A 14,242-nucleotide genomic window follows, 5' to 3' on the forward strand; every position below is an offset into this window, starting at 1 on the left:
CTCTAAAAATCCTCTAAAATTTATACTTCTCACCAACTATTTTAATATTCTACCAAAATATCGATTATATTGAACCCACTACTTACTATATACCACACTAATTCTTACATCATTCAAATAAATATTTTTCCGAATTTTTCCTATATTTACGCAATTTTTTTACGAAAATTGCCGAAGATCTCTCTCGACACGTCCGCTCGCTTCGGCTTCGAAGCGCTACTAAACGCAAAGTATCGAAATCGGAGCTTTGATATAAGAAAAGCTTAAAGGAGGCAATACGTAACATATACGTAACATGTACGAAACTAGTTAAGTTGTATGAACTTCCCAATCAACTTAATCTATTAGAATTGAGATTCAGATATATAGGTAAAATGTTCAGCTGTTTATTTTGAAAATAAAATTTTGGTTTTCACTAAATAATAATCATGTGATTTTCAATTGATATCTTCACAAACCTATTAATATCTGTAAAAGTGTCCAAAATTTTACTTATTTCATATATTTTTTTAGCTATAAACAAATTCATAAAAATCTGTGCCAGTTTTGCATTTTGATCAAAAGTCAAGACTAAATGCAATTTACAGTAATGAAACTCTATTTTAGATAAATCTTGTTTTTGAGTGATAATATATTTAGCTTAAGTCCAACATTCACTTACTTTGTATGATTTTTTAGTTATAAACAAAATAATGCAAATTACCGCTGCCACCACACAATCATACTTCTTTCCACAATCAGATTTCACTTGTTGCATAAAATAAAATGGCTTTACTAAATTTTGTATTGAATTAAGTATAGTATATTAAAATCTAATAAAAAAGGTGCACTTATGTTTTACAAGCGCTGCCTTTTATTCTAAACTTTAATGAATTGTTACTTTTTATAGGCCTATAATATTTTAGAATGTTCGTTAACACTATATTCACTATCACCGTACAAAACAATATCATTCTATGAAATTTTTAAGAACTAATTACGAAGTCTATTTGCCGATGCCCAACTGATATTCTTAGAACTTTCAATTTATCAAAATCGGTTCAGTAGGCTAGTTATTTTGAGCCTTTTCTATTTATTCTGCAGAAAGGGTTTGGAAAATCATCTCACAAAACCAACCAACGTGATATTTCTGGCCGAATTTTATTGAACGACCTTGAAATTTGTGAAATCGGTACAGTGGTTTTTGAGTAAACGTTGAGAAGGGTAAAATTTTAGCACAGGTATACTTTCTCCAATTTGGTGTCAAACGATTCAAAAGATAAACCATGAAATTTGGCAAGTCGGATTTGCTGGCATAAATATTACTTCCACTTTGGAGCACTAATAATTTGTTAAAAATATGGTTGGTTTTACGTAACACAAACGTAACATATGTGTGAGATTTTAAATAATGAGAAATTTGCCATTTCAAGGTATGTTGATGAATTGAAGATTTATGTTAAGTTTAATTATATATATATATATATATATATATATATATATAAGTTTTACATTAACCCCTGATGAAGGCATATTCATGACAAACAAAAAGTATCCACTCATCTAATAATCACGTTAAGTGCACAAACCGCACTGAGAGGGAAATTCAATCAATAAAATATATAAAGGTAAATATATATGTAATATATATATATAATATATATATATATATATATATATAACTTACCTTTACTTTCTCTATGTTACTTCTCAAACTTGTACTCCTGTGCCTCATTTTTCAGTTTCTCCAGATTTCGTCTTCTCATGTAATTGCTCCAATAACTAAATTTTTCTTCGTCCTCATCTATTCAGTTCAATCTCACTTTGACGTCATACAAGAGGTACTTTTTCCCAAAAATGATTTCACCCAGTTTCCTTTTCTTTTATCCAATAAAGTCCTTTTTCTCTAGCACACCTGGCAGTACTACTTTATTTGACTCCTGTGTGAATGCATTTTATTAACTTCTCTGAAAAACCCATGAATTTCTTTAGAGTCCATGTGTCCGATCTGTAAAGAGCCTAATCTAGATATATTTTACCTATTTTTCATCTATTTACTATTACCGCCTTTTATTACCACTTCAACAAATTCATAATAATCATCAATTTTACTTCAAAATCTAAATGAAACAAAAACGTGCGAAGTCAATTATCATTTTATTGTCTTCCTAATTACAATTTGTATATCATCTATCTTTAAAAAACTGCATTTCTAACGATCCAATCCAAATACGAGTTGACCCTTGTGGTAGACTCCTGGTTTTCCTGGCTCACCACATCGTATTCCCCAACTGACGATTCCAATGAGAACCCAACGACCGTTTGTTGACAGTTTGTGGACTAAGGGACCGCCACTGTCACCCTGGGAAAGAAAAAAGTGGATGGTGATGGAGGAGATATAGTTTTTAAATGTATCCTGATAGTGAAAGAATGATTGATTTTTCTGATAACGTATTTACCAGACGAACTGATTCACCAAACATTTACTAAAGAACTTGTCAACTTAAAATATTATCACCAGAAAACTACAGCCTGAAAGGTACTTTCTCCTTACTTCTTACCTGACAACTATCCTTTCCTCCTCGTTTACTGCTCGCACAAAGAACCGAGCTCACCAGCTTCTGGTGTGCAAAAGCATTAGTACAATCCCTCTGGTTCCAAACAGGCACCGCCACTTCTCTCAAACCGCCTTTGTTCAAAGGACCTCCATAATAGGAACTGCCCCAACCTGGAAACAATAGAAATAGTCTACATCACTGAAATACACCAACAAAAAGCCTCTTCTTACCAGTGACCACAGCCATCTCGTTCTCCCAAGTGCTGCCAATTGGCGGCGACAGACTGGAGATATTCTAAGGTCGTAGGATCGAATTGGTTTTGATAGTCGGATGATCGATATGTCGTGCTCGTAGGATGAAGGATCGAAGGATCGATGTTGGCGGATTTCGGCAACTGTAAAAGATCCTTCTGGTCTGGTTGATGTGAGGTCTGTTTCTCCTAGACGGACGAAAGGTCTCGCGGCCTCATTCTGGTAGAAAATAGTTGGTATAGAGCCTAATGAATTATTGCTGAGACTTGGGATGTTTGTAAAAGTTGTAGATAGTTTAATGTTATACCAATGATTGGAATTCAGATTAAAGGAATTGTTTAAAAAGTTGTGGTAGAGTGGTTTTATTTAGCTAATGAATCAACTATCAAAAGTGCTTGAATGAACATTACCAAGATTTATAACCTACAAAATTCCAACCAACTAATTCTATTTTCGACCAACATCCAGAAATCCATCTTTTCACTTACCTATTTGTGCAATGAGCTGCTGTCAAACGTGTCTATCAGTAATCAAAGAGCCTCCACAAAATAATTCCAAAGGTCCTGTGTTTGAGAAACTTTGAGAATGCCTGAACAGTGCTGCCATCCATGGCCAACGGCCAGGATTTGCAGGTTGGCCACCTGCTATGCGCAAAGGGCCACGGGCCGAACTTGTACCACAACCTGGGTAATAGATACATTTTTTTCAGTGTAACTTTTTTTATGATGGTTTGTTTTAGATTTAGTTTGGATATTTAGAAACTAGATAAAATTTACTAAGACTTATGTAAATTAATATTTTTACCAACATGTTTTCCAAAAGGAGAAAACTGTGCCTAATTTGAGTAATATTTTTGAAAATCGTTGAAACATATGTCTTTCATTTCCTGACCTTTATAAGGCTTCTGTTGACCTCCATTCTGAGGCGGGGGACCCAAAGGTAACTCTGTGGGTCGTTCACCCCACGATGGGGCCTCCTGGGGTGATTTTGTGGGAAAAAAGAACCGTTCGTTTAAATCCTCTGGACAACAGACTCCTGCGTACCTAGAAAATTAGATTTAATTTTTCCTCGCCATTTTTTGAGTATACTGAGTTGTTGTATGGTCTTTTTTGTTAGAAAAAGTTATACATAATTTAATTTTAAACAAATAATGTCTCACACATTATTTATAATAATCGAATGGTTTAAAAGTTACAAGAGATATGATAAAAAGGTGCACTGAACACTCGCACGTTTAGTTTTGCTGTACTATTATAAGTATAGTGGGTCAATATAATGATAATCAATATTTATTATTATTATTATTAATAATAATATTATTATTATTATTATTATTTTACCTGTTATTGATTTCGCAAGCAATTTCTTCATACTTTGTAAAATTTTGCATAAATTCTGGCAAAATGCAAAAACGAAAATGTCGACAAAATCTTGTGGATCCATCTGCCAATGTTTTGTTGCAAATTTGGTGAAATTCATCGGTCTAAAAATAAATATATATATTAAATTAAATATAATATATTAATATATATATTATATTTATTTATTTATTTTTCATTACTTGGTTTGTTGCAATTTCCAAAATTTTAATTTCAGATTTGTTGCTATTTTCTTGTTGCAAATTTATTTGTATATTGCCAATTGTAGAATTCAACCATGATGGTAAAATATCTGTTGGAAATCAATATATCCGATGAAAAAATTAATAAAAATATCATCATTATTATTATTACTACATAATTATATTAATTTTTAATTAATTATAATTATATTATTTTACATTTTTTACCATAATAAACTTCTTCAGAGTTTTCATAAACGTCTTCACACAAAATAAAACTAAATTTGCAAATTAAAAATAATAATTCAATATTATAAACAATTTTGAATATTGTTAAAGACATCATTCGAGTCAAGTTTTTTTACACTAATGGCTTTGTCGATTTTTCATATTTATATATATAAATTTCTAATCTTCTAAATGATAAAATATGCTGGTACTTTTGAAAATCTATAAATATACATAAATAAGTACATATACATATACATATATGTGTATATATGTAAATATAAATGTATATTACAAATTTCCCAAAAATATTTCTCTTGATAAAAAAATTAGAACGTGAAATACTAAACTGATGATAAGAACAATGATTTCCAAATTGTAAAATTAGAAACTATTTTTGTACTCTTATTATTAATGACATGTATACATCATTAATATTTAACCTTTCCACTCGGATGCACTATCTCGTGCGGATAGGGTCGTGAGTTCGTATCATGCAGAAGTGATATCAATTTTATTCACCTGAAAATATAGATCAAAAATATGTTTCCAATTGAAAATAAGTCCATTTCGGGCACTGCGGTGTGAAAAGGCAATGGAAAATCTCTCACACTATTCTTTCCTGAACCGAGTTGGAGTTTAATTCAGCTTATCAATTTTATATCTATCTATTTTTTGAATTAAGTTTTTAACCCTTTCCACTCGGATGCAGCCGCCACCGCAATTCGCAAAGTGGAAAGGGTAAAAGTTATTTAAAATATGATATATACAGCATACAGCAGAACCACATCGATATAATCACGCTTAAGACGATTTCTCGCATTATATGTTACTTTAAGACTGTCCCTGCACGTTGAGGTATATTTCCTCTATCCTGTATTTAAATACTCAAAGCTTTTTAAAAATGTTTTTTTTTTATTATATCTCTTGTAACTTTAAAACCATTCGATTAGTATGAATGATGGACAAGACGTTCGAACCCCCGCTCTAGATAACCTGATATCATGCAGTAGTGATATCAATTTTCACTTAGACGAAAAATATGTTTTCAATTAAAAATTTTGGGCACTGCGGTGTGAAATGGCAATGAGAAATCCCTCACACTATTCTTCTCTGAATTGATTTGGAGTTTAACTCAGCTCATGGACCTGCCCTAGGTCAGTACTGTCCATTATAATCAATTTTCTTTTTATCTGTTTCTCCTAACTGAAGTTATTTAATATATATACAGCAGAACTACATCTATATAATACGCTTAAGACGATTTCTCGCATAATACGTTACTTAAATGCGGACCCTGCACGTTTGAGGCATATTGCTCCTATCCTGTAGTAAAATACTCAGAGCTTTCTAAACATGATTTTTTTTTATTGTATCCCTTATAACTTGAAAACCATTCGATTAATATGAATGATGTATAAGACAATTTTGTTTAAAATTAAATATTCTACTACTTTTTCCAGATATATTATGCCCTACATCAACTCGGTATACTTATAAATTAGTAGTTGCATTCAGAAGTAAGTAAAGAAAATCCATGGGTATGAATTTTTGACATGAAATATTGAAGAGGATTTTTAACAAAGTTTTTGCTGATTTATTTTTATAAAATATTCAAAGATATCCACGGATTTTAAAATTTATTTTTTATTTTTAATTTACAATATTGTCTATTACCATAACGCCCTACAGCAACTTGGTATACTCTGAAAACCAAAAACATGATACACCACAGAAAATCTTTATAAAACACACATATATTAATACTGAAACGGATGTATTTCTTTATAAAATATACAAAAATAATTATCTTTTAACTAAATATTCCCCAAACTATTATTACTACCTCCACCGTTGCCCAAATTGACATTCCCACCAGCCCCAGTTCCTCCAGACACAACATTCTGCCCGACACCAGCATTGCCACCGATCAGATTGGCGTTGGTCGAGGCCAGATTCACATTGACATTCATATTCTGCTGCTGCTGCTGCTGTTGTTGCTGTTGCTGTTGGTTAGTGCTGCTACTACTACTGATGCTGACTGGTGTGCTTGCGGCTGGAGTGTTCTGTCCACTGGGGTTGGTTGAGGGGGTAGTGGAGGATGATGAGATTTCGTCGACGTTGAGATGAGCTATGAATCTGAGGCGCATCTGGAGAGCTGGTCGGAGTCTTCTGACGATTGGTTCTACTTCGCTGCGCATCATGTCGCCGACGAACATGTATTTGATGTGATACCTGGGGGTAGAGAATAATTGGTAAAAGACCAGGAGGTTGAATCTACTATTGGACAACAAAAAATCACAGATGCATTCTGAAGCAACACTTTGTCCATTAGATTTTTGGATAAACCATGATATATCATATATTTTAAAGACAATTTAGATGACAAAGACACTAAGACAAAGAGTTAGCAAAGACACCAGTTGCAGGATCAATAATCAGACTTGATTTTCAATACAGGAATGACTGCAGTTTTATTTCGCAAGAACTCTGATAAATAAACAAATTTAACCAGGAGAGATTCTGGATTAATTGAGAAAGAACTTAACTTCCAACTTCCAACACAAATTGAAATGAATAGCAGATAAAGATCAAGCTGTTGCAATGGTGAAGTAGTAGTTAATTCTACAACTAGATACTGATAAAACGTCTACAGTTGGAGAACAAAACATAGAGGACCAAAGAATTAGACTAGATGACAAAACAATTAGCAAAGTGATCAGATGCAAGATCAAAAATGAGACTCCAAAATCAAACAAAAGAAGTTATTCCAAAAAAGCAAAAAATGGTAGACACCTATTGATTTTACAGTCTACAAGATTGACAGAGTCTGTTGATGCATTGCTGATAAAATCAATGTCGATGCACTGATCACAAAACAAATTAGCAAAATGATCAGGTGCAAGATCAAAAATGGGACTTCAAATTCAATCAAAAGAGTGGATTCAAAATAAAGACCAGAACTGTAATCAGATTCCACAGATAGAAGTTCCTCCAAAATAGCAAAAAAGATAGACAATTACAGATTTTACAGTCTGCAAGATTGGCAGAGTCTGCAATAATCTAACTGAATGACCAAAAATGATTAGAATCCATCATCTATAAACATTACTTTAAATCTTTATCTTAATGAACTGATACCAAATTTAAACAGGACAAACTTAAATGTTGAATAGTCTTAAAATTTATACCCACACACACACACACACACACACACACACACACACACATATATATATATATATATATATATATATATATATTTTTTTTCCTTACAGGAGATCACAGACAGGATCCATAAACTCCAAATGCTGCTGAGTCTTATCAACTTGCTCCAATTGCTCATAGAGTGCCTGTGCCAACTCGATGACTGCTCTTGGTCTTTCAGAATTGTACCTTTGCAGAAATGGACCTACCAGATGGCACACAAACAATAACTGGGCCTCGGTTCGTACTTTTATTTCTTTTATAAACCTAGAATAGGAAAATAAATTATATATACATATATATATATATATATATATATATATATATATATATTGATTGTTTCTTTTCCGAACAGTAAATCCAATAATAAAAAACAATTTGTTTTTTGAAGATGTTTAATACGACGTTTCGGAACTAGGTACGTTCCATCATCAGGTTTATTCTGTAATAATTTATATATCCATATCACTAATATTTTTTTTGTTAAAAACACTCGATTTTTTGGAAGATATTTGTAGATGTTACGACTACACAAGAGTGTGTTTAAGTCTTGTGTAGTCGTAACATCTACAAATATCTTCCAAAAAATCGAGTGTTTTTAACAAAAAAATATTAGTGATATGGATATATAAATTATTACAGAATAAACCTGATGATGGAACGTACCTAGTTCATAAACGTCGTATTAAACATCTTCAAAAAACAAATTGTTTTTTATTATTGGATTTACTGTTCGGAAAAGAAACAATCAATATATTGAAAAAATCCAGGACTTATCTATTGAATATATATATATATATATATATATATATATATAAATATGTATGTATTTGTTACTTACTTGGGCACTTGGGCAATGTGTCCAGGACCGGCATGATGCCAAACCGCATGGGCACTGGCCAGGGCCAAACTGAATTCGCATTCTAAGGCGCATTGGGACGACTGGGCAAAGTTGTACAGTAGGAATGGGGAATGTCTAAAACAATAAGTTTATTATTATGGTGATCTTTTTATAATCTGATAAATAGAACTTTACTGATGATCAAAGTTGTTCTACAAATTCAACTCTCATTTTATTATCACTATATTTACTTGTAAGGCCATTGCACCATCTCCTTAGAATTGATGACCTGAAGCAATCTTTCATGTAGAACACTCCAATACGATTCAGGCAATGATGACAGGATTAAACCAACACAGTTTATCCAACTGTAGATTTCTGTTGGCGGTATCACTGTGTATCTGCCAACAAATAATAGAAAGTTAGTTTATTGTAACTCTTGCAAGTCTTAAACTATTCAATGAATTTGAATGATGCTGTTAGCAAATTTGTGCAGAATTAAATTATCTACATCGTTGTTTAAGACCTCAATACCCTACGGCAACTCAGCTTACTCAGAAATCTCAATTAAACAAATCTTGTACCAAATTACACCCTGTCCTTTTAAACAAAGTGCAAAACTTTATGCTTCTTATTTATCCTTTATCATTTTTTATGTCTTATTCTTCAATTTTTATCCCTTTTTCCTTACCCTTTGGTCAGGACGTCCAGAAGGCCTCCTGCAACCAGGGGAGGACCCACTGGGAGTCCCATTAATTTGACACAAGTCGCATAAAGGGCATGGGCCAAAAATTAAATTATCTACAACATTGTTTAAGACCTCAATACCCTACAGCAACTTGGTATAATCAGAAAACTCAATTAAAACATCTTGTACCAAATTACATCCTGGCCTTTTAAACAAAGTGCAAGACTTTCTGCTTCTTCCTGTATCTTTTATCATTTTTGATATCTTATTCTTTAGTTATTATCCCTTATTTCTTACCCTTTGGCCAGGACGTCCAGAAGGCCTCCTGCAACCAGGGGAGGACCTACTGGGAGTCCCATTAATTCAACACAGAAAAATAAATTATCTACAACATTGTTTAAGACCTCATAAACCTACAGTAACTCGGTATACTCAAAAATCTCAATTAAACAAACATCATGTACCAAATTACAACCTGTTCTTTTAAACAAAGTGCAAGACTTTTTGCTTATTCTTCATTATTTATCCTTTATCATTTTTGATTATCTTCAATTTTTATTTATTTATTTCTTACCCTTTGGCCAGGACGTCCAAAAGGCCTGCTGCAACCAGGGGAGGACCGACAGGGAGTCCCATTAATTCGACACAAGTAGCATAAAGGGCATGGGCAGAGGCGTTAGGAAATTCGTTGAATCTCCAATCCACTCCTGAGAAGTGATTTACTGTACCGGACATAGCTAAAAAAATATTAATAATATTAGTATTGGTGTGCTATTTATGGTACAGTAACTTTGAACTGAGTAATTTCTGGTGCATTAATTTGTTACAATTCTTGTAACGTTTGAATCATTTGATTAATCTGAATGATGTATTAGAGAAATTGGTGCAAAATTAAATGGCCTACAATATTATCAAACATCATAATACTGTACAGAAACTCGGAATACCCAAATTGACAATAGGACAGGATAAATATCCACAACAACTATTAAAGTCTTTTTTCTCCTTGATTAACTAATATTATAATTAAAGTAAATGCATATTTAATATTGAATAAAATTTATTGAATAATAAATAATAATCTTAAGTTAATAAATAAAATAATTTTACTTACTTTCAACCATCCTTTTAACTAAGGAAATATAATAAGATAAATCAGGAATCCATAAAACTGCTTCAGTTTCAGGTTTAACATAAAAGCCTAAAAAAATTATAAATATTATTTATAACCCTAATAATTTATCATAATATTTTGCAGTATTTTACCTGATAAGTTTCACTAAGAGCCCAATTTGGAGGCCTTATATCTTTCAAGGACCCCAAAATTGCAGAAACCTAAAAAAAATATAAAATAATAACTAATATATATATATATATATATATACACATATATATTATATATTATTATTATTATTCTTTTATTACCAGTCTTCTTTTCAAAGGTGGACTGTCCCTGATTTTTCGTTCATAATAATGTAAAGTATTATACAAATATGTCACTGGACGGTCTAAAAAAAAAGGAAAACTGATTAATTAATCTATTATCAATTAGTACTTGCTAATAATTCTTTAGTTAATTAGTTATTTTACCGTGGAATTTATATAAACATCCTAAATGATCCAAAAGTATCTCCAAACTTTTTCGAACTGCAGATATTTCCAAATATCTATGTATGACTATGTCAAATACTGGAAGAAACCTGAAAAAATAATAATTATATTATTAACTATATTTTTATTTTTAAATTTATTATTAATATATTATTTATAAGCTATACATTAAAACTATTTATTTAACAAAACGCTACTAAAAATATTTAATGTGCAAAACAATTTACAAGTATAAAATATAACTAAAATTCATATTTTTCAAGAGAACACATCGATTTTAGTATTTTTTACATTTAGAACTAATAGAACTAGGATATCGAACTAATTTGAAATTTGCTTTTTCAACTTTTAAGTTATATAGCTACGATATATATGTACTTTTCTCAAATAATTATAGATATCTCAAAAATTTCTAATTCTAAAATTAAAAATTCTAAGAGAATTCTTTCTTATCAGTTTTAGTATTTGTCATTATAGTAGACTTATTGAGGTATAACATTCTCAAAATTCACTATCCTATGAAAAAAAGTATAGCTTTAAAAAAAAAACTCAAAAAATTATAATACACTTTTGAAATATTATTCAACCCAAAAAATATAAATTATTTAATATTTTATAAATATCATTTAAATATTAATTAAAACTAATTGAAAAATGTAAATAAAATTATTGAGAGATTTTACAAACCTTAAACAAACATTTCCAAATAAAACTGGAAGAGGACTGTAAGCTCCTGTAGGATTACTTTCTTCGGGGGCAAACTTTTCTGGATATTTTCTGTGGAAAGCCAAATGCTTTTCATGCCTAAAATATAAATAGATATAAAAATAAATCATATATTATATATATATATATATATATATATATATATATATAATTCATTTTTACCAATTGGATTGCTTCCAATGCTCTGGACTATTTTCCTTCACGAAATCATGAACTCTATTTCTGACTTCAGATGCTTTTAACAATAATAATTGTATTATGAAAAAGCAAACTTGAGCTTCACTGCCTTCTTGGGTCCTTAAAGCCTACAGAAAAAATTGTGAATTAATAAATTTAATCTGCTGCACAATATTTAGTGTAGTAAATTTCTATTATATTTACTAGGCACAAGACAAGCCGATCAATTGTAATAATATTATATTTCCAAATCATATCATTAATGGTGTCCACACATTTGTTGACTTGTTGTTGTCCTGCAGAGGTCGTCACTTCAAACACAAAATAATCACAGAATTTACGGAGATGTGCAGACAAGGCCCTTGCACCTAAAAAAAAAGCCATGTATAAAATATCCTTGATGCCATTTATGAAATATCTACCTTCCTTTATACTTACCAATCCTTTCTAAAATCTTATAAGCTACAACACTGACACGATCAGTCTCCAAGATCATCTTCCACAGAAGACAAAGGAATAATGGTGGTGTACCAGCAACACTAAAATGAGCAATAATATCATTCTCATTGGACATGCAACTCCAATTTCTGAACTCCTCATCCACCGACTTCTTCAACTGTTGTCTGTTCTCTTTTGGAACAGGATTCTGAAAGGAAAAAGACCAAGTTATGAATTATGCAAGGGTAATTTTCTCCTGAAATATTTTTTTCCTTACCTGTGTGAAGAATTCATTTAGGACATTTGGGAAGCACTGTAAAGTGTGATTGGCCCATGAGTGTGGTGTGTTTTGCATTATGGTGTTCAGGAGTTCTTTGCACCAGGCACCAGAGATGTTATCAGAACCTAGGAGAAAAGAATTGAATTCATTGTACTATTTAAAATCCAGTTAAAACTAGCTTAAAGTTGGTATATGCATTTTGTAATATTTGGAGCATGGCTCTGTAGGGATCAGAAATATGAATTATAAAAAACCTGAGCAAATCTACCTGAAGAGCTCTGAAATGTGGTACTGGAGATGAATGGAGAAGATAAAGTGGACATACATAAGAAATTCAGTAGTGGTGTAGAATGACTCTCAGAAAGACCACTAATAAATTAATCTCTTGTAAGTTATAAACCAGTTAAATAATGTCAAACATCATGATGTTCCAGAACAACTCTAAAATCACGGTATTACCTGTTCCAGTAATATGCATTGACCGGGCCAATGTCAACACAAGTGCCCTGTTGAGCTCTTCACTTTCTGCAGAGACCAAAGCTTTGGGTTCTGATAGAAATCTGCTTAACTGAGGTTGAACCTGAAAATATAAAAATAGATGCAATTATATATATATATTATAAATGTATACATGTATATATATTTACCTCATGACTTCCTAAACCAGTGATCAACCTCAAAGCAGTACTTTCAACACTGAAAGATACAAAACAGTTTTAATCAATTCTTAATTGATACTTCTAAATCAATCTACCAACCATAAATGCAATTGTGTCTGGTTGGTCTGAGGAACAGCAGCCAAAGAATGCAAATGTGACAACAACTGCACCCTATAATGTGGTTGAATATGGTGCATCCGATAGGAAAACATTTCCAACAACGTAAACAAGATACCCCAAGCATGAGATTTGAAGACTGTTGGCAAGAGTTGACCTAAAAATGGACAATACATGATGCAATGCAGTTTTTAGTACCAATTTTGTATGTGTGCGTACTTATAAATCCTTTAATTCCCAAGCTTTCAATTTCTGTGTACACCAGCAGTCTTGAATAGGTTTCAACAAGTGCAGGAGCCATATTGCTCTGTCCTGGAGAACTTTTGTTTTGTGTCTGTGCCAACTTGATGACATGAGTAACCACCGAATGGATCAAAGACATCTTTGAATGCACTGTTAAAGAATCTAGGATGCTCATAGACAAAGGAACCTAAAATCAAACTCAATTACAATCCTGCTGGATAAGACCATAAGTCCTCCTTTATCTCTCACTATTGGCATGCTGCCAGAGTTTCCAGCGCTAGTTCCAGAAGCAGTTCCACTCCCAGAACTGCTTCCTCCTCCCGCTCCACTCACACTGCCGGTTCCTGAAGTATTGGGAGCCATGGTGGACTTCTGGTTTCCTAAAATTGTCTCTACTAATGCTGCCATTGGCCTGGAAAAGTTGTCCTGGTTTGTGGAATAGGCATTGCAGAGGAGCACTATTCGGTAGTCAGAACCAAGACAGAGGGATGTGTTGTTGGGCATCACCAGATGCTGGAGAAACCTGGAAATGGATAAAAACTTATAATTCCATTCAGGAAAGTATTGATGTGTTCTTTTACTCTTACTCATGGTGATGTTTAAGAGTGATTGGCAAAGGTCTATGCAAAGAAACATGTTCACTTTGAGCCTTTTGGATAAGTGTATCCAGATGCAAGT

At 32.1% G+C, this 14,242-nt stretch overlaps 2 pseudogenes; both read right to left on the bottom strand.

Moving 5' to 3' along the window:
* Positions 1–2,175: 2,175 nt before the first annotated feature.
* Positions 2,176–6,257, bottom strand: LOC113374553 (annotated as a pseudogene).
* Positions 6,258–6,394: 137 nt separating this feature from the next.
* LOC113374552 lies at positions 6,395–14,233 on the bottom strand (annotated as a pseudogene).
* Positions 14,234–14,242: the final 9 nt, after the last annotated feature.

The sequence above is a fragment of the Ctenocephalides felis genome, unplaced genomic scaffold (assembly GCF_003426905.1).
Source record: "Ctenocephalides felis isolate EL2017-DRISC unplaced genomic scaffold, ASM342690v1 CF-g0.4_SCAFFOLD_01879, whole genome shotgun sequence".
Taxonomy (NCBI): Eukaryota; Metazoa; Arthropoda; class Insecta; order Siphonaptera; family Pulicidae; genus Ctenocephalides; species Ctenocephalides felis.